Source organism: Canis aureus, chromosome 14 (genome assembly GCF_053574225.1).
Source record: "Canis aureus isolate CA01 chromosome 14, VMU_Caureus_v.1.0, whole genome shotgun sequence".
Classification (NCBI taxonomy): Eukaryota; Metazoa; Chordata; class Mammalia; order Carnivora; family Canidae; genus Canis; species Canis aureus.
Window position 1 is genome coordinate 35,042,050 of NC_135624.1, and position 20,788 is coordinate 35,062,837.

Genomic DNA, 20,788 nt, shown 5'->3' on the forward strand with positions numbered 1-20,788 from the left:
TGGTTGAATTTGTGATTAATTTTAGATTTGAGCAAGGATAGACAGAAAGGAGAAGGCATTGTGAAGGAAAAACTGCCAGACTGTGAGACAGAATGGATGTACAAAGTGGTAAGGATGGAGGGAATGAGGAAGAATGGCCACCCACAGGATTTACCAGCTGTGACTCTTCAGGGTTGATCATGTGATAAACATGTCACTTATGTGTCCCACAGGCCCAAACATAAGCAATAGCACATAGAAAGTGAAAAAAAAAAAAGCCTACTGAATAGCACAAGCTCAGACTGATTTCATATACTTTGCATATCCACCCTAGTGTTCCCTTAGCAACCTTTGACTCACCACATCTACAGATACATGGCTAATAAAAGATATAAAATTATTTCAGCTGGCAGCAGAGACAACAGAGCTACTGATTATAATATCCTGCCAAAACAGTCACCTCCTAGTGACACTCTATGGCTTGCTTCACTAAAATCTGTAGGAGAAAAGCCACACTGACCTTGATGAATCCTCACCTGTAGTTCTGAGACATCTAAATATTTCAAACCCCTCATGCACACCATAATCCTGCCCAGTAAGTAGCAAACAGTTCTCAGTATTTTCTTTGCTCAAATTGCATTATATATTTCTGGACTTACAGATCATAACTCTGCAATGACTTGCTACCTATGCGTGACAGGCAGGGAGATTAGCACAGAAAAGAACTGACAAAAATGCTTGCAGAAAGGCATATCCATTTTTAGAAGAATAGAGGGTATTTAAGTGTCCAAAGATGGGGGAGGCAGATGGAAACTGGATTGGGTGTACAGGGTCTGGGATTATTGAGTGCTTTATGTTAAACCCTCTGTTTTCCTCCAACCACTGGCTCCTTTTTTGGCTGTCTGGCTGTGAATTCATCAGGCCACAGGTTTTCCCTGCAAATTACTCTAGGAAAAGTAGTTACTGGGCTCAGGGTAAAACTCACTTAACACCTACAAAGGCACACACTGAAGGAATTGCCACCTCTCTTACAATTAAATACAACATCCTTGAAGTTGTCCCTGAGAGACATGATTATGTAGTCTCTAGCTTCTGACTGCCTCTACTTCCACAGTGGCCTCAGGTGGGGGACAGCAGTGTTGCTTCTTTGATCCTCTGCACCAAGGATGAACATTCAACAGAATCACGTGTATAGTAGAAACAAGGCTGGCACATTTTAATGAGAGTTTATAAAGGCTTGGTGTTAACAACAACAACAACAAAAAATCACATACGCACACAAAAACTCAATCTGATTTTCAAGGTATGGCTTGCTTTCTAGGATATATGGGCTAGTCTGTTCTCACCATTCACAGACTCCCTTTCATGTGGTAGGTATCATCTTAACACTACCTCACATAACCTACAAAACGGGGGTACAAAGCCAGAGAGAGGCAGCATCTCTGTCTCCCATCTGCTGAAGGATTCTTTTCTGAGGCCAGGGATTTTTTTTGTTTTTTTTTGAGTTCTGTTGTTTTCATTTGTGGAAACTATTCTCACTCTCCACTAAAATTAGGTTATGTCAACATAAGTTAATCTAGAAAAACACAGAATAAACCCAAAAGTTATCCTAGAGATACCACAGACACTGCTAAGGTGAGAATTGGTAAATATAGGTGTCCGTGAGAGTGGAGCACCGACCTCTGGAAGTAGCTTCCATTCATGTAATCCATCATATTCTACATATTCATAACTCCCCATAATAGCTACCATCTACTGAGTGCTAAGTCAAGGAGTTATGTCTTTAGCCGAAAATACATCGTGGTCTAACAATGCTGTATTTGTGAGTTGCTGAGAAAAGGGATACCACACACCACAAGGAACCCTGAGGACTTCCAGTTAGAGGAGGCTTGGAGGGGCTTGTTATAGGATTTGAGCTTGTGTTAGGAGATTCGGAGAAAATCTCAAGGAAGTAGGAGTTTGCTCTGTTATCTGTTGCTGTCAGAGGTTTCCAGTAATACTATGACTAGACATCAATATTTATCTAGGAGGTTGGAAGAATGAAGTGGTTCACCAACAGCCTAGGTAGTTTCAGGCCAGGGCACCCAAGAGCAGAAAGCTGCCATAACTTTGTGTTGTTCTGTCTTTTGGGAAAGGCAGATTAAGTCAGGCTGCAGGCTTTTATTCATGGTATCCAGATCTTCATCATCATCATCTTCAGAGACCATTTTTGTAATGTGGAGTTAGTTAGGTTACACGGTAGATTGTGGAATCATCTGGCATAAAAATTTCTGTGTAGGGGCACCTGAGTGGCTCAGTGGTTGAGCATCTGCCTTTGGCCCAGGTCATGATCCCGGGGTCTTGGGATTAAGTCCCACGTTGGGCTCCCTATGAGGAGCCTGCTTCTCCTTATACCTATGTCTCTGTCTTTCTCTGTCTCTCATGAATAAATAAACAAATATTTTTTAAAAAATATGTGCAATTGCATTTAAGACTGAACAAGAGGCATTGGCCAACTGTAACACAATTACCAGAAACAAAATGATTATTAGTTTTTTAGGAGATCCTGAAGCCAGGAAATTAGATTACAGTCCCAGACCATGAAAACATATCTCAAAGTCCAGGTAGGTCCGTCCTAGAGAGCCAGATGGCTTTTTCTTTTATCCTACCCACAGACTGCTCTGCTTGAATGGCATATTTATATAGGTTGCAGCTAGATGTGTTTCCAGCACAAACCCTTCTTTGGCTAGCTCAAAGAACATATGGCTATGTGATTGTTCATTACAACTTTTGTTTTTCAAGCCTTCAGGGAAGCTACTACAACATGTATGACTTTTGCTAGGGTCACAGATGACTTTTGAATCTCTTTTCTCCAATTCCTACCATTGGAGCTGAAGCTTCCTATTGAGTAGGGCTCAAGCAGAATCTTTCTTCTTGGACCTTTATGTGGCCACTAAGAGGACCAGTTAAGTCAACTATATAAACATGAGTGATCTTATCCAGGAAATCTCCCCAGTCATTTCTGCAAATTCTAGTCTGTGATTTCGTAAACCCTTGCTTTAAAAATACACATCTAACGCTCAGTGCAAGTCACCAGACTGGGTGATTTGGACAAAGCTATGAACATAAGTAGACACCTCACCAGAAAACCTCTATCACCTATTTGGAAAGACAAGAAAGCATGAAATAAAGCATTTCATTTTTATGGAAAGGAAAGATAATGGACTTTTTAAACATCTACTCTGTGCCACCCACTGAGTAAGACACTTTGCACTCATCTATTCTAATTCTTCCAGTACCTTTATGAGGTTCATATGCTCAATTTTCAGGGAAAAAAAAAAGAACACTGGAATCTGCTTTTTGTGTGATTTTCTACCATGTAAATTATGCTTCCATCTTTTGAAAGAAGAATCCATAATTAACCTTCTCCATGTTCATGGGATTCTTATAAAATTAATTTCATACCTTATTTCTAGGGGTGGGTGTATGGCCAGGAAGTGACCACTTCGAATGGTTGGTTTGATGTAGCATACAAGACCCAAGAGTTCTACTCAAAGTGAATCCCAATAACGTTTTTAGAGCAGATAAAAGAGAGAGAATTTTTCCTTGTGAGATTCTAGGCAATAGGGATAATGTACATGTGGCAATACCAGGGAATACCATATGAAAAACCCTGGTGGAGAAAACCAAAGAAGACAAAGCAGTGATGGAGAAGGTGTGAAATCAAATCATCTGAATGTACGTGAAGATGAACACAGTTGTTCATGAAGCCATTTTCTACTTGACTTCTTAGTTATGCAACCCAGTGAAACCTTTCTTTGTTTTTCCTTTAGCAAGTTGGGATCCCCGGTTTTCTTACCCAAAACCTGCAACCATAGAGTCCATTATAGGGGGCAGTGGGGAGGGTCATCAAGGTGAAATTTCTTGCATAAATCATAGCTAATATTAGAACAACTAGAGTTTGATGGATTAGTTTGGCTCAGAAGTCTAGGCTCTGCCCAGACCTGGTGACACAGGAAGGGAGGATGGAGATAGTGTTGCATAAGCTCATGTGAAAAGGAAGCTTCATGAAGAAGACACAAAAGGCTGAGGATTCTTTGATAAAGTAGGGAGAACAGAATGTCCTTTGGCATTTTTCATTCTGCTATTCTGTCCCTGGTGATCACAATCAAACTTGCCTCTCTTTGGAGCAGGGGCACCATTCCAAGGACAAAAGCTTGTGGTATCGATAACCTTGGAGGCAAGACACATTACTCATGTGTTTTGTAATCACTGGATTTTGAGGTGGTCAAGCCTATTAAAGAGCAATTTTTTGAATGTTTTGAATCATCCCAAGAAGAAACATGGTTTCTATCACAGACTCACAAGCTCCCCATTAATTATATTAATTTTACTTTATTTGCCCAATATTTAGCATAGTGCCTAACATAGAGGATATTCTCAATAAATATTTGTTAAATAAGTGCATAGATTAGTTAATTCTACCAGGGCCATAACCTTCAAACACCTGTTTCTCAGGTCTTTGCTATCAATTTCCCAGGTTCAGATAGTACGGACTCCGTTTACTGATAAATGGACTCATTGTTCCTTCAACTGTAGATCAAAGGACATCTGTCTTATAGGAAAGCAAAGTCCAGTATCCTGACAGTTCAGATTTCCATTACACTCACAAGAACAAATGTGGATCACTCCCCCAAAGTTCTGTGGATAACAATATACTCTCCTTCTTTGATGCAAACAGGGCAGCAGACTTAAAATATAAATAATGACCCGAAAGCAAGGTAATTTGGAACTATTTCATAGCTGATGAGCCATTATTCCTCCCTATCATCAATGCATCTAAAACAGGCTCTCCTATCACCTTGTTCAACCTCCATCATAAAATTAATTACCTCTGGATAGATCCCATTTAATTGCTCATAAAATTGATCTTACTTTTCAGGTTTTATGGAAGCTAGTATGTCATCAACAAAAGTGCCTAGAATAAATGGGATGCTCATTATCTACTTTGAAATAAAATAAAACAAACCCATGATGGATGTGGGAGCCTTTGGCACCTGTGTCTCTTGGACTGTAATGGACCCTCATAGGTGGTTACACAGCACCCTAAAAAGGTTTGCTGGGAACTTTCTTCATTTTCAAAAAATAGTGGTAAAAACCTTTCTCAATTAGAAAATTCCATGCATTTTATTTCAAAAAAGTGCAAGGGCTCATGCTTTCATTCCTGCATTTATCTCCTCTATTCATTCATTTATTCAATTCAGAGGTAGTGAGGTTTATGGAAAAAACATATAACTTGAAGTTGGAAGAACCTGAATTTAAAACTTACTTCCTTAATGTAATAACCATTTCCCTCGAAGAGTTATCTTCTCTTACCTATAGGTTTATCTTCAAGCTAAACATACTGATATTTATTTCATAGGCTTTCATTAGGTTTAAATGAGATCATGAATACAAAACATCTAATAAGAGTCCTGGTCCAAAGAAGATACTTCATCAGTGTCAGAAGCTGTTATGTGATCACTATTGGTATTAACAAGCCAACCAGAAAACAAACATGCACTGAAGCGAGGCAACATGATAGAAAGAGGATGGGTCTTAGGAGATCAGTGTTTAGATTCGAACTGATTTAAAACATGTATATCCTTAGGTGAGTTATTTAATATCTCTTGTCATCCATAGCCTCAACTATAATTGGAAATTTTAACAGATAACCCACAGGATCAGGTGAGGTGGTGGCTGACAATGAGCCCAGGGCAGTGTTTATTGTAGAGATCTCACATTTTTGATGACTCTGGCCTCAATCTCACATTTCCCTCCCATTCTGAGTGCTCGGGCTGAAGCTCCTACTATGCACCTGGGGTTTGCTTAAATTGGCTGGAAATCTGGACAGAAAGACAGGATTCTGAATTGTGGGAATGGACATTGATGGCCACAGGTGAACAGAGCTCAGGAATCTGATGACTCTTTCCCATCCTCAGGTAAGGACTGGCCCAGGAAGCTGGGCTAGCCAAGTTGACGACCCTGGGCACGCCTTTTCTATCCTGTTCTCTGAAACCTTGTGACCTGTTACCTCCTCAAACTACAAGAGTCAGTTAAAGGAGCTTATTTCTTTTCTTCTAAGAGCACTTTCTCTCTCTTAGTACAAACATTTGCCCATGGGATGCCATCTCTCTAGAATGCTTATATCCTGTTTCCACTTTACCACTCCTTCTCTTAAATATTTATATTCACTTTTGTAGGTTAGAGTAGGTCCCATTGCCTCCTGGGATCTTCTCCTAACCCCCAAGTCTAGGTTATAAGCCCTTTTCTTCAGCATGTCCTTCCCATCACAGAATGATTACTGTCTGTCTAGTGTCAATTTATGAACAGAAAGTGTGAACTTACATGTCTGTACTATTCATCTCTGTATGTTCAGTGTGGGCTGTCCGTGAAGACTTACTGAATTGTTGGAGGGTTTATGTGGCAGTACGTGATGCTCAGAGTTCAGAGACCTGGTGATAAGTCTCGGGGGACATCTCACTCAGCTCAGAAGGTGAATCCACACCTCATATAATCCAAAAGTCTTGGCCAAGAACTGAACCAAGGAAAATAGCCCAACTACATAGCTGAGAAGTCAGAGAAGTTAAAATGAGATAGAACAGAAAGAAGCAATAAGGAAAAGACAGAGACGAGATGTGGACTTCTGCTCCGTATATTACAAAGCCTCCTTGCTCTCTTGGTGTGGGGTAGATATGGCAGGTCTTGAAGGTTTTACTTGAATTTCCTGAACAGGAGGCTGAGAAGAATAAAGAAGGATAAAGAAATAGCTCCATGTTGGCATTTTCCACAAGGTTCCATAGGAAGTACATGAAACAGTATATTTTACCAAAGGCATTCATTATAGAGAAAAGATGGTTCTGTGACCAAATGAGTTTGGAATTTTTCTATTAGTTTCAGAGGTAGAATTTTGTGATTCATCAGTTGCATATAACACCCTGTGCTCATCTTATCACCTGCCCTCCTTAATGCTCATCACCCAGTTACCCCACTCCCCACCACCCCTCCAGCAACCTTGTTTGTTTCCTAGGGTTCAGCTTCTCTTATGGTTTGCCTCCCTCTCAATTTTCATCTTATTTTATTTTTATTAACAAGGTCAGGCCAAATTAACTATAGTTTTGCCAGACATCTCAGAATCTAATATGAACATCAGAATGCTAATATGAACTTCTGAGCTCAGACCGTTTTCCAAGCTACATGATCATATAATCTTTTTTTAAGGATAATTTCATTGAGTTTATATCCCTTAAAGCACTGGTTTAGAAAATATAGCTTCGAACTATTCTTAGTGGTTTGTATTGTTTTTATGGCTTCCATCTTTCTAAGCATTTATTTTTTAGATTGCCATATTTTAGAAAAAATTAAAACAATCAGGACTAATGATCATTATACTTTTACTTTGGGTTTTTCACATTAACAGCTTTGTGTGATGTGGAAGAAAAATCTTTCATGAATTCTATTGAATAAACCAGACATTATTACTCACGTGTGGTAAAGAAATGGTAGAAGGAGCTACCTTGGGAAGGTAGGGGGGAATGAGGGTTTCCAGAATCTAGTCTGGGAGCTTTTGACCCAAGGTGGTTCATGAGGCAGGGCCAGGAAGCAGAATGAATATGATGTGGGGGAATTTGAACGTTGAAAAGCTTGCTCAACTTTCCAGGGTCTCAGTTTTATTGTGTGAATAGCCTAAGATACTAATATCTATGTCAAAAGGCTTTTTGAGAAGATTGCATGAAGTGATGTGGATAGCCTCCCCTTAGCCTAGAGGAGAAGCTCAGTGAGTGCCGGCTCACTGTCACATCATGACGATGTGGACAGCGGTGGAGATTCCCATCTTTGAGATTTCTGTAGAGCAGAATTTTGTGGTTCCTACTTCAGTCAGTCTCTTAACTAGTCCCTAAAAATTTTCTTTCTCCATTTAATGCAGTGAGATTTCCTGCCTTGACTTGGAGATTTCCCTGAAACCCTGAAGAATAGAGTTTTGTCTGTACCTGGCCTTCTAAGGTAGTGTCCCACTTCTTCAGTTAAGACAAACTAGGTGCGGGACGGACTGAACAAAGCTGCCCCACAGCAGACCTGGGCAGTTAGGGAGGACAGCACTTTGCTCCTGATTGCTGGTAGGGTGAGGACAGGGGACTGGCAGGAGAGGGGAGGGGAGAGGGAGGGGGAAGTAGAAAAAGGGGACAGACTGGGCATTTTCGTACAGAAATAAAAGTGAATAAAAGAGAACAAAAAACAACATTCCTCCTACAAGCTGCACACACCCACTTGATCTTAAGAGGAACATCCGGAAAACATGGAAGCTGCCTAGGTGTCTGCTTATATAACATATCCAGTGGTAGCCCAAATCAGGACATAAAACTACATAGTCCAGTCACCTGCCCCCCCCACCTCTTTTTGGCAGCCTATTTATTGTATTTTATTTTATATTCACAAAATACTATTCTTTGCTGTCATTGCTGTTAATGCTGATAATATTTAACTCAGTAATTTTGTTTTCAGCAAAAATCCTAATAAAATGATCTCACGTGAGAGGACATATTTATCACAGTGGGAGTTAGACTAATAAAACTGGAAACATCTACAATGTACAACAAAAGTTTAAGTTTAAATTTTTTGGTTCCTTCACATCATGTGATATCATTGAACCATTAAATGGGGTCTTTTTAAATGCTTTGTAATCTCAATATTACACTAGCTATTCCAGATCTTTTGTGGTCTCATTTGAATTTTAGGCTTTATTTTTTTATTTCTGTTAAAAAAAAAAGTCATTGGGAGTTTGATAGTGATTGCAGTGCATCTGTAGATTATTTTGAATAATGTGCTCATTTTAAAAATATTAATTCTTCCCATCCATGACCACAGGGTGTTTTCATATTTATTTATATCCACTTTCATTTATTTTGTCAGTGCTTTGTAATTGTCAGTGTACAAGTTTTTAACCTTCTCAGTTAAATTTATTCCTAAATATTTTATTCTTTTTGATGCTATTACAAATGGATTGTTTTCTTAATTTCCTTTTTAGATTGTTCATTGTTAGGGTATAGAAATGTGAATTATTTTTGTACATTGATTTTATATCCTGAAACTTTGTTGTGTTTGTTTATTAGTTCTGTCAGTTATTTATTTATTTATTTATTTTGTGAGGAATCGGTAGGGTTTTTTTTCTTTTAAGTGTATATAATAAATTGGTTAACCACATACAAAAGAATGAAAGAGGACCCCTATATTAAACCATACATAAAAATCAACTCAAAATGGATTAAAGACCTAACCATAAGACTTAAAACTATAAAACCCCTCCAAGAAAATATAGAAAGAAAAGTTCTTGATATTAGCTTTGGCGAATTTTTTTTTTTTTTTGGATCTGACATCAAAAACACAGGCAACAAAACCAAAAATAGAAAAGTGAGACTGTATCAAACTGAAAACCTTCTGTATGCACAGGGAAGGAAACAATATGAGAAAATATATGCAAGCCATCCATCTAATACAAGGTTAATATCTGACGTATGTAAGAATCTCCTAGTCATAGCAAAAAAACAAATAACCCAACTTTAAAATGGACGAAATACTTGAATGGACACTTCTGCAAATAAAATATACAAATGGCCAACAGGTAAATTAATAGATTCTCAAATCCACTAATTATCAGGTAAACATAGATCAAAACTACTATATGCTACTACTTCACCTGTTAGGATAGCTGGTGTCAAAACAAAACAAGACAAAAAGATAACAAAGTGTTGAGGATGTGCAGAAACTGGAATCTGTTCACACTGTTGGTAGAGCACAAAATGGTTGCAGCCACTATGATGGTTCCTCAAAGAATTAAAAATAGAACTACCATATGATCCAGCAATCCCACTTTCTGTTATATATCCAAGTGAAATTAAATTGGGATCTTGAAGAGACATCTGCACCCCCATGTTTATTTTAACTTTGTTCACAATAGTCAAGATATTGAAACAACCCAAATCACAATCAACAGATGAGTGGATAAAGAAAATGTGGAATATTATACATACATTGACATATTATTCAACATTAAAATAATAAATTCTTCCACTTATTGCAACATGGATGAACCTAGAGGACATTATGCTAAGTGAAATAAGCTAGTCACAGAAGGACAACACTGTATATTTCCACTTACATGAGATATTTAAAATAGAGTTGTAGAAGCAGAGAATAGAATGGTGGTTGCTGGGTACTTGGAGGAGGAGAAAGTTGGAAATTGTTTTTAAATGGATGTAAAGTTTCTGTTACACAAGATGATTAAGTTCTAGAGATCAGCTGTACAACATAGTACCTATAGTTAACAATATACACTTAAAATTTTTAGATCTCATGTTAAGTATTCTTACCAAAAAAAAAAAAAAAAAGCCCAGAAAAAGACACAAGGACATTCTTGGAGGTAATGGATATGTTTATTTCCTTGGTTGTGATGATAGTATCATGGTTGTATGCATATGTCCAAACTCAACAAGTTATATACATTAAGTGTACAAATTTTTTCCATATCAACTATACTTCAATAAAGCTTAAAAAACCCACAAATACACTTGCATTTGTTCTAATATAAAAACAACAGTTTATATGTCCACTACCTCAGTAAAAATTTTGATCAAGGAAATTATGATTTTGCATATCTTTCACTCTGCAGTCATCTGATCTGCATTGACTGCACTAGGGAAGCATGGAGCTACTCCCTGGAGAGTTGTGAAGAAAAACTAAAGAGAGAAGTTTTAGTGCCTGGAATATAGTGGGCATTGAAGAAATGACTCTTAAAAATGATATAGAATAGGATACCTTTTTCTTTCATATCAAGATCAGAAAGGCATTGAAATTTTAGTTGTACATGGCAAAAAGGAAGAAGGCAAGCAATAGGGGGTATCCCAGTACGAGCAACTCAGAGTAATTCCTATTTTACTTGGATTCCCAGAAAGTTGAATGTGTAGGACATGTCAAATCTAATGAAAATCCCTCTTTCTTCTGGCCCTGGATACAAACTCAGTTTCCTTGACTTCTTTGGGTCAAGGCTTAAAACATGTTCAGTCATTCTTGACAGCAACCAAAAATGTCCAGGGCAGTGAATGATAAGTTGGAAAGTTGAAAAGTGATCAGTGCTCACTCATATCCAGGGCTTGCCTCCTGGACACAGGGGAAGACGGCACTCCCACCTTCCAGGGCAATTGTGTCTGCCACCATGTTGTTGAATTCTGGGCATTAAGATATGGGGAGAGGCAATCTATGCCACTAGTGGTCAGTTTATAAAAGCTCATGTGCCACACTCCAGCTCTCTCTTGCTGTGCTTCAGAAACCCTGGGGAAGTCATTTGTTGATATAGTAATAACGATGTGGATCTCGGTTGGTGAGACTCCCTATGTGAAATGGAGCACCCCTGGCCCCGTGCACATACTCGCTGCCACAATTTAGACAGAGAAAGCTCTGTTATTGACTGGGATTGTGGGTGTGTGACCTTCTTATTGCCTCTCTTATCCTAACTTCCTGAACTTGATTTCATTTTAAATCTGCCTTCTACAAGGTGCCATTGGCTTTCAGATACTCATATAAATATAGAGAGAGGGTGGTAAAATCGTTTTCTTTTACTTTTTTTTTTCCCCACTTGGAATTTCTCCTTCTCCAGACTCATGAAACAATTCTCTGACCCCACCAAGCAGGGGGTAGAGAGGATTAGGTAATGGGAACAAGAAAGTTGTTATCTGGTGTTGTCCTAAAATTTTCATATCTGGCAGATGATCAGAATCTGCCCTTTCTTTTGTGAGTGACTTGGTGAGTTCGGAAGCTCCCCTACTGGGACTCTTGACACTGCAATTGCCATGATGTGGCTTCCTTTGCTTGTCTCCTTCCAAATCACCCCTGGACTTCTGCCCTCCCAGATAACTCCACAGCCCGTTCCTGCTGCATTTCATTACTCTGAAAGGCTGCTATTTTGGGGTAGAAGTCCTTGGAAATTGACCCCAGGTTCCCATCCTTTATCATTTGCTCCAAAGCTCCCTGTGTGCACTCTCAGGCGTGCAGTCATTTTCCAAATGTGGTTCCCCCTCCTTGCAGCCCACAATGACTTTGGCTTCCTCAGGCTTAGTAAGTACCCATCCTTGTGTCCCCATCTCAACTGCGAGGGCACCTTCAAAACTAGCTGTACTCTTAAAGCCTTCTTTACAGGCTCCCACCCCTCCACAGCCTCATGAGCCCCATGGCCCCTCCCAGAAGTCCCCTTGCAGGATCCTCCTGGATCACCACTCCATCTATTACTTTATATCCACATCTTGTGATAATCCTATAACCATCTATTTTTTCCAGAGTGTTCTGCTTTCAATTCACTTTGGAATGTAACATCTGTTGAATTTATGCCCCACGAAGCATGAAGAGTAGCATTTTTACATCCTGTTACACATACATTGTCCCATTTAAACTCCATACGTGCCCTGTGAGTTATATTGACCCTTCCTTCATAAATGAGAAACCTAACTTTCAGACAGGTTAACTGGGTCACATACGTAATAAGCCAGAACATAGGTGCCATGAGGGAAAGCAACCTCTGTCTTGTTTTCTTTTGTGCCACTGAATATAAAACAGTACCTGGCACATAGTATATGCTTAAGATTTTTTTCCTGTGTGAGTACATGATAGCAGGGATTTACAAATCAATTTCTATTTACTCTATACCGGGTTCCTCAAACTTGGCACTACTGGTATTTAGGGACAGTTAATTTTGTTATTGTGAGGGGGGCTGTCCTGTGTATCATAATATATTGAGCAGCATCCCTGGACTCCACCCATGAGACATCAGTAGCAGGCTGTCCCTAGTCATTCATGACAACCAAAAATGTCTCCAGACGTTGTCAAATGGCACCTGGGATGTAGTTGCCCAGGTGGAGAACTACTCTACACTGATGTTTTCCCATATGTGTCTCTAGACTGTGGGTGGTAGGAGAGTGGTTTAAATTGGGAGAGGGAAGGATGACTCGCGTACTTATCCTTAGACATGTGGGCAACAATCGAATTAAAATATAGTTTTTCAACTTATTCAAAACATAAAACTGGAAGAAAAAAAGCTCTCAGAGCAACTAGAACCAGAAAAAGAGAATATTTAGATTTGCTTTCTGCCATCAAAGTAGGATTGGGCCTTGGGATTTCAGATGATATGAAGACTTATATTGACTTTTACTTTAGTTTCTATTTGTGAAGTGATAAGGTTTTCTATTTGTGGCAATGAAACTTCTTTTTGCCAGAGAATGTTAGTTGAACCAGCAAACACACTTTCCTCCCCCTCCAATCATTGCTGCTCCTGGATTTAACGGTATTTGTCAGGTTCCTTGCATGGAGGTACATCCTTGGGGCTAGGACATGGATTTGTGGACAGGCACTTACTCTGCTTGGTTCTTCATTCTCTTTTACCCATGCATTGGCTGATAAAGAGGTGAGCAGGAGGGTGATTTCTAAAGTGATATGTTGAAGACCACTGAAATGCAAGTTGGAAGGTATTGGATCCTGAATCCGTGCATGGAGGCAGTTACACAGGACAGTTTCCTGGTGAATATCCATCTTTGGAATGTTTCAAAAGAAGAAAATAGATTTTCTTTTCTAAGCCATTGAGACTTGAGGATTTGTCACTTATAGCAGCACCATGACAAACACTCCCTTCACATGGATTTAAATAAGTAACAGAAAAAATAAAATAAAATAAAATAAAATAAAATAAAATAAAATAAAATAAAATAAAATAAATAAAATAAAATAAAATAACAGTGTTAGTAGATAGAAAGAAAAACTATTTATTTAATTATATCTCCAATGTTCTGTGGATGCAGTAAGACTCTCAAAGGTAATACCAGCAATGGATTGATAGAGTCAAGGATGTGAATATGAATATGTTACCTACTATAAGTTCTCTTCTACAGAAACTGTCCTTTTTGATTTCAGAAAAAATAATAATAATAAAAGTATTTGCTGGGACAAGACCCTAGTGATGTATTTTTGCTAAGAAGTAATTAAGATCTGTTATGCAAGGTAACTTTATTACTTTCCTACTGCTGCATAACAAACTACTGCAAATTAGCAACTTAATATGCATCATTATCTCACAATATCTGTAAGTCAGAATCCTGACACGACTCAACTATACCCTCTGCTCGGGGTCTCCCAAGGCTGGAATCCAGGTGCCAGCCAGGCTGGGTCCTCACCTGGAGACTCAACGGGAGAAGATCTGTTTTCAATCTCCATCAGGTTGTTAGCTGACTTCACTTGCTTGTGGCTACAGAATTCGTGGCAGCTTGTTTCTTAAGAGCCAACAACGGAGAGAGTCTGCTGCTTAAAGACTCTAACATTTAGACACTTTTATAAAGGATTCATGTGATTAGGTCCTGCCCACCCAGGTTAATGTCCCTTTTAATCAATTTAAAGTCAGTAGGTTACAGACTTTAATTATACCTGCAGGATTCCTTCACTTTGCCAGATAATGTAAATACAGTACAGTCCAATGTGAGTTAGGGGACTCTGGGTCTCTAAAGATATGTGGAAGCCAAACTCCTTCCATTTTTTATTCCAATTACACCCAAATTCTTTAAAACTGGAGTGGCCAAAAATAAATAAATAAATAAATAAATAAATAAATAAATTTAAAAATACAAATAAATAAATAAATAAAAATAAAACTGGAGTGGCCAAAATTCTTAAGTTGGATTTTTCCTCTTTCCCTGCAACACTTCTCTAGTCTTTCATTCTTATTCAAATAAGACACATAAACATGAAACTTTATGTCAGGCTCTGGTTTCAGACAACTAAGCTGAAATAGTAGTTTCAGTTTCAGTAGTAGTAGAAATCTTTTTGTGAAAAGATTGAATCTTTATGTTTCTTTGTCAATCCCAGCTTTGTCGCTCTCATTTCCTATGGTTGAGAGTGTAGAAGTAGCCACTTTGCCAAATTTTCAAGGTCCCAAATTTCTTTTTTTTTAGGTCCCCAATTTCTAAACTATCTCTTGTGTCTTTTTCCTTTTACAAATAAGCCAATTAATGACCAAGCTTATCACTTTCTTATAATACTTGCCTAAAGTCAGCCAACAGAAACTGACACACACTCTCATAGGAACTCCTTCTAGTTACTTCCTATAGATCTAAAGGCTTCAGTCAGTACGAGGTCAGCCCCCAAGTTATACCAAGAAGAATTTTTCATAGAAAGTTTTATGGAAATAATTATAGATAGCTTACCCTTTTATAGTCTTCCCAGTTTCTCCTAGTAACAAAATTTTGCAAACTTTTATTAAATATCACAGGACACTGACGTTGATACAATTTTGTGATCTCATTCTGATTTGCCCAGTCCTATTTTATGCATGTGTGTATGTTACATTCTATACAATTTTATCACCGTGTAGGTTCCTGTATCCACCACCACAGTCAAGATAGTTTCAACACCACAAGGATCTCTCATGTTGCACATCTGTAACTATCACCATGTCCACACCATGGCCACCCCCACTTGGCTCTGCCACTAAACCCTGACCACTAAAATGCTCTTCATTTCTAAAATGTTGTCACCTAAATTTTGATATAAATGGAATAATACGAAATGTAACCTTTTAGAATGGACTCTTTTCACACAGCATAATTTCCTAGAGATTTGTCCAAGTTGTTTATTACTTTTTTAAACAAGTAGTATTAAGTGCGTGACATTACGCACCACAGATTGTCAACCATTCACCTGTTGAAGGGCAGACAATTTGATTCCAAATTTTGGCTCTTGCAAATAGGACCACTGTGAATATTTACATACAGGTTTTTGTGTATACATAAACTTTCCTTCCTCTGAGATAAATTTTCAGCCTTGTAATTGCCTGGTCATATGGTAACTTTATGTTTAGTTTTATAAGAAATTGTCTGTTGTATTGGAGATATTCTTCTTTTGTCTAAAGCTTTATAGTTTTAGATTTTATATTTAATTCTATGGTCAGTTTTGAGTTAAATTTTATGTACTGTGTGAGGGTTAAGGTAATTCTGTCCCCCTGTGGATGCCACAATGCTCCAGCACCATGTGTTTAAAAGGTTATCTTTCCTCCATTAAATTACCTTATCACTTTGTCAAAAATCAATTGAGCACATTTGTGCAGGTCTATTCCTACGATCTTAATGTTATTCCATTGACCTACGTGTCCATCCATTAATTGATAACATGTATGCTTGATTAGTACGTCATTCCTACTTGGCTATTGAATTCATCCAATGAGATTTTTTTTTTAATTCTGTTGTTGTATTTTTTAGTTTCTTAATTTTCATTTGGTTCTTTTTTAAAATCATAACTTCCATTCCTTTGTTGAGGCTTTCTAATTTTTCATTTGTCTCAAGAGATTTGTAGGCAAATTTTGAAGCATTTTTCTGTAGTGGCTGCTTTGAAATCCTTGTCACACAATGATGTAATTACAACATCTGGTTCATCTTGCTTCGGCAAGAGTTGATGGTCTTTTCTCTGAAGTTGTGATTTTCTTGGTGTTGGTGTGACAGATGATATTCAGTTGTGTACTGGGTATTTTGTTTGTTATGTTAGAATACTTCAGGTCTTATTAAAGCCTTTTATTTTAGCAGCCAGTCACTCAGTTTAGGTTTAGATCACAGGTTTTGGCTTAATGTGTGTGATCCTCACAATCTTAATGGTGTTATTTTCATCGGCTTGGTTTGGTGCTGCTAGGGCTCCCACTGTCCTGTCAGTGCAGCCGAAGGTGTGGAGGGGTTACCCAAATCCAGCTGTGGGATAGCTTCCACGGACAAGGAGTGTGGAAAGATTCATCTACTGGAGCCCAACTCCACCTACCTGCTCTCTTGGTGCATCTAAGTGGGAAAGGAGAGTCTGTGGGGACAAAAAAATGAGCTTCCTGGATATGGCCACCTGCTTTCTGGGTCTTTCTTGCCTTCTGCCTGAACCCCTCAGAGTCTTGTGGCAGCAAAAGGAAGTCTCAGAGACTTGAGTAGTCCTTTGCTCTCTTATTATTCTTGGGGCTCCCAACCAAACCCTCTTTATGGTGGCATCTGAGTACCTGGTGTATTCAGAGACACTCCCATCTGATCCAGGGATGGATTGAGCCTACCTGCACTCTCTCCCCTTGGTAAGTCATGGATTAGTAAATGTCAGATCTGGGTGACCTTCTTCTCTTGGAGCATACAAGATCCCCGGCCACTGTCCTGTTACTCCAATCCTGGAGCCCTAACCACTTGCTTGCCTTCCTTCTACTTCTTTTTTTACCCTAATTTACGAGAGACAGAGAGAGAGAGAGAGGCATAGACATAGGCAGAGGGAGAAACAGGCTCCCTGCAAGGAGCCTGATGTGGGACTCGATCCAGGACCCTGGATCATACCCTGAGCTGAAGGAAAACATTCAACTGCTGAGCCACCCAGGCATCCCTTCCTCCTTTCTACATATGAGCATTCACCTTAATTGGTCTGTTGCACCAGTTCTAGGGTTCATAGTGGTGCTTAGTGGGGAAGGATAAGGAAAAACACATTGCTACCACCTTGCTCAGAGCAACCTTTTTACTCAGACATTTCACAATCAGGCCTTTATTTCCCGGTTTCATCATTAATTCCCCTCACACCAGTACCTTATGGACATAAATGATTTGCTAAACTTAACTGACTCTACTGCCCTAATTTAAATTCTTCTCTCAACCTAGAATGCCCTCTCCCCTCTACTTCCTTAGAAATGCTTGTGGGATTTCACTAAGTGTTTTCAATGTTTGGGGAAGTCAGGGCTAATTTATTAAAGGCAGTGGATGCTAAGGTAAGGTCTTTGGACTTTAGCCTATGGGTAAAAGCAATTCCCTTGCTGGCCTCAATCCTCTGAGAATCCTTATTAGTGGTTACTGAGGCTGTACTTTTCTGGGTTACTTGATTTGTAAAGAGGGAAGCATGCCTCACTGCTTTGTTTTGGAAGTCAGTTGACATTCAGTTATTAGACTAATCCAAACTGTGTTTTCCAATAGATGTCTCAAGGGAAGGTTTCCAATTCACTTTGGCTACTTAAAAGAAGTTGTCAGAGTAAATTAAGGCCTCAGCTCTTGCTCAGGCAGTGGATGTCTCTAGAATAACACCTGTTGTCCTTTCTTGATAAGCACAGTATTCTTGTCTACAATCTGATTGGGCCATATAGCTGTAGAGAAAATGGGTCTTTAGTACAGAAATAACAAGCCATCCAAAAAAAACAAGCAAACAAAAGAGCACCCTGTAAAACAAAACCTGCCGTGTATTTATGTGCCTGTTCTACTTAAGACACTAGACATTAGAAAGTATATGAAAATACAATAAAACTTCTGTGTTCTGCAAATATAAACTATTCATTCACTCATGTGCTCACTTATTCAATCAACTTTGCTTTTATTGATTCAAAACTTAGTTAGATGCCAGTTATTTTGCAAAGTGCTAGTGTTATAATGAACAAGACATTACATCCCTTGAGGAACTAACCACCAAGTCAGAAGACAGGCTTGTAGATTCTCATAAACCCCTGTGAGAGTGCAGGGGATGGCTGCCTGCTGGCACCACAGGCATACGGTATCCCATGAGTACATCAAAGGTGGTATCTAACTCAAAATGTAGGTAAACAGGGCACCATGGAAAAGTCCTAGAGGAAGTTGCACAGAGTGAATAAAGCAGACAGAAAGGAGAGGCTCAGGCCAGAAGGAGAGAAACAGCACCAAACACGTTCTAAGCACAGGATAGGGAACTGAGCAGTGGCATTGAAGAGGCAGGCAGGGAGCTCTGATTTGCATAGTGTTTTACTGTTTACAACTTACGTTGTTTGATTATCACACAAAAATCCTTGATAATTAATTCAGCTCATGAGAACCAATACACAAGAGTAATACGAGGCCCTAATAAATTAAGTGCCTATCTGCCTTCTCTCCTTCCCCGTTGTTTTCCTTAGTTCCTTCATCTGTTCATGTTTCAAAGACTTCATTTGTAAGAAAGGAATGTGACCTATCTCTTTAATACATATATATATATATATATATCAAAATTATACTATTTTGAGCCTATTATGTTATTTATTTACTTACATTTCTTTTTAATTTCTATTCCAGTATAGTTAACATACAGTGTTTCGGGCATGCAGTATCGTGATTCGACATTTCCACACATCACCCGGTGCCCGTCATGTCAAGTGCTTCCTTCATCAACATATTATTGAATTAATTTCACCTACTTATTAAACTTTTTAAAATGCAGCTCCTTGAAAAATTGAAAGTATGTGTATGGTTCACATTCTATTTCAATCTCATGGCACTGTGCTAGGCTGCTTGCTCAAAGACCAAATCTGTGCCCTGAAAGCCTAAGCTCTGGGATAGGTTGTGCTCGAAGTGAATCTTGACAGCATGAGGGTCAGAAGCAAATGCTCAATCTTCAGAGACTCCTCTATTTAGGTCCCTTGCCCAGCTATCCGATGGCTCTCAGACCCTGAGCTCTGTTTCCTCATCTGCAAAAGTCAAGTTGCTGTGAGGATTAAATAAAAAATTTAAAGTCACCTGCTATGGCATGTGTGAGCTCATGAAATGAACTCACCATAAGGTCCGAAGTAGGTGGTGCAAGGTCCTCTGCACTTTGCTCTACAAAGGGACCCGGGATCCTTAGGTGTGCTGTTAGTCTACCGTCACGGCAGGATGGCAATGGGGTTAGTTTTCCTCCGGGTCAATGAGCCCAAGCTAGCTGAGTGAACTTGGACAAAGTATTTCATTTCTCTGCCTCCTTGTTTTCTCATCTGAATATGAAGATGGTAAGACCTCATGGATATGGTAAGAATTAAGGAAGGTTCTGCAAGTATTTATCACAGTGTCTGATAGACAGCAAGCACTAAATACATGTTTATGATTAGGATGAGGAGAACATCCAAAGGAACTTAAAAGGAACTCTATTTGCTCTTTTGCCTCTTGCTCACAAAAGCGATGTGACACCAACTTGCAGGTGCCACTATGAAGCCCAAGCACCATGGCAGGTTCTGGGCAGAGCAGATGGCTTCCTGCCAAGTTCAGAGCAGCCAGTGTGGCTGCTGCTAAGTGACGGGGCATTTGCAAAAGGGTCGACATCTGGTGATAGCTCATGCATGAAAGCATCTCTCTACAGCTTTGAGTGCTGTCTCCTTGTGGCAGTGTTTATGGGAACAGCTGTGCTGGATAAACTGGATGTACTGAGAAATCAGAAGGAGTACACAGACCAAATCTAAAGAGCTCCTTTTCCACATCTTCCACATTCCTGAACCTCGCCAGTGAACATAACCATCGTGGACACCTGTGCTGCCTTCCTGCTAGTCCTAGTGCTGGTTTTCTAAGTGAGGCCCATGAGCACCATCCTTACCTTTACCTGCCCATTTCTGTAATTGCTCCCCTGACCCAGGCCCTCCTGCCTTTCTCAAGATCAAGAGACATGTTAGTACAATGTCAATCCCCCTTCTAACACCTCCCACAGCTTCCCATTACTCAGAAATGAGGACAAATTTGGGAACTCCAAAGTACGGGCACTGAGGGGGGCACTTGATGGGATGAGCACTGGGTGTTATTCTATATGTTGGCAAATTGAACACCAATAAAAAAATAAATTTATAAAAAAAATAAAAAATAAAAAATAAATAAAATAGCATTTGATGAAATTTTGACCAAGAGGCACAGGAATACTCTTCAAGTCCTTCTATGATCTGTTCTCCCTCTACCTGTTTCTGCTAATTTTCCAAATTCACTTACTATCCCTTTCCGTATCACTGAATCTGTTGTAGCCACACTGCTATTCC

At 39.1% G+C, this 20,788-nt stretch overlaps 1 pseudogene; it reads left to right on the top strand.

Annotated features, from left to right (window-relative positions):
• Window positions 1-20,227, top strand: part of LOC144283001 (glyceraldehyde-3-phosphate dehydrogenase pseudogene) — a 74,747-nt pseudogene extending 54,520 nt beyond the window's left edge.
• The last annotated feature ends 561 nt before the right edge of the window (window positions 20,228-20,788 follow it).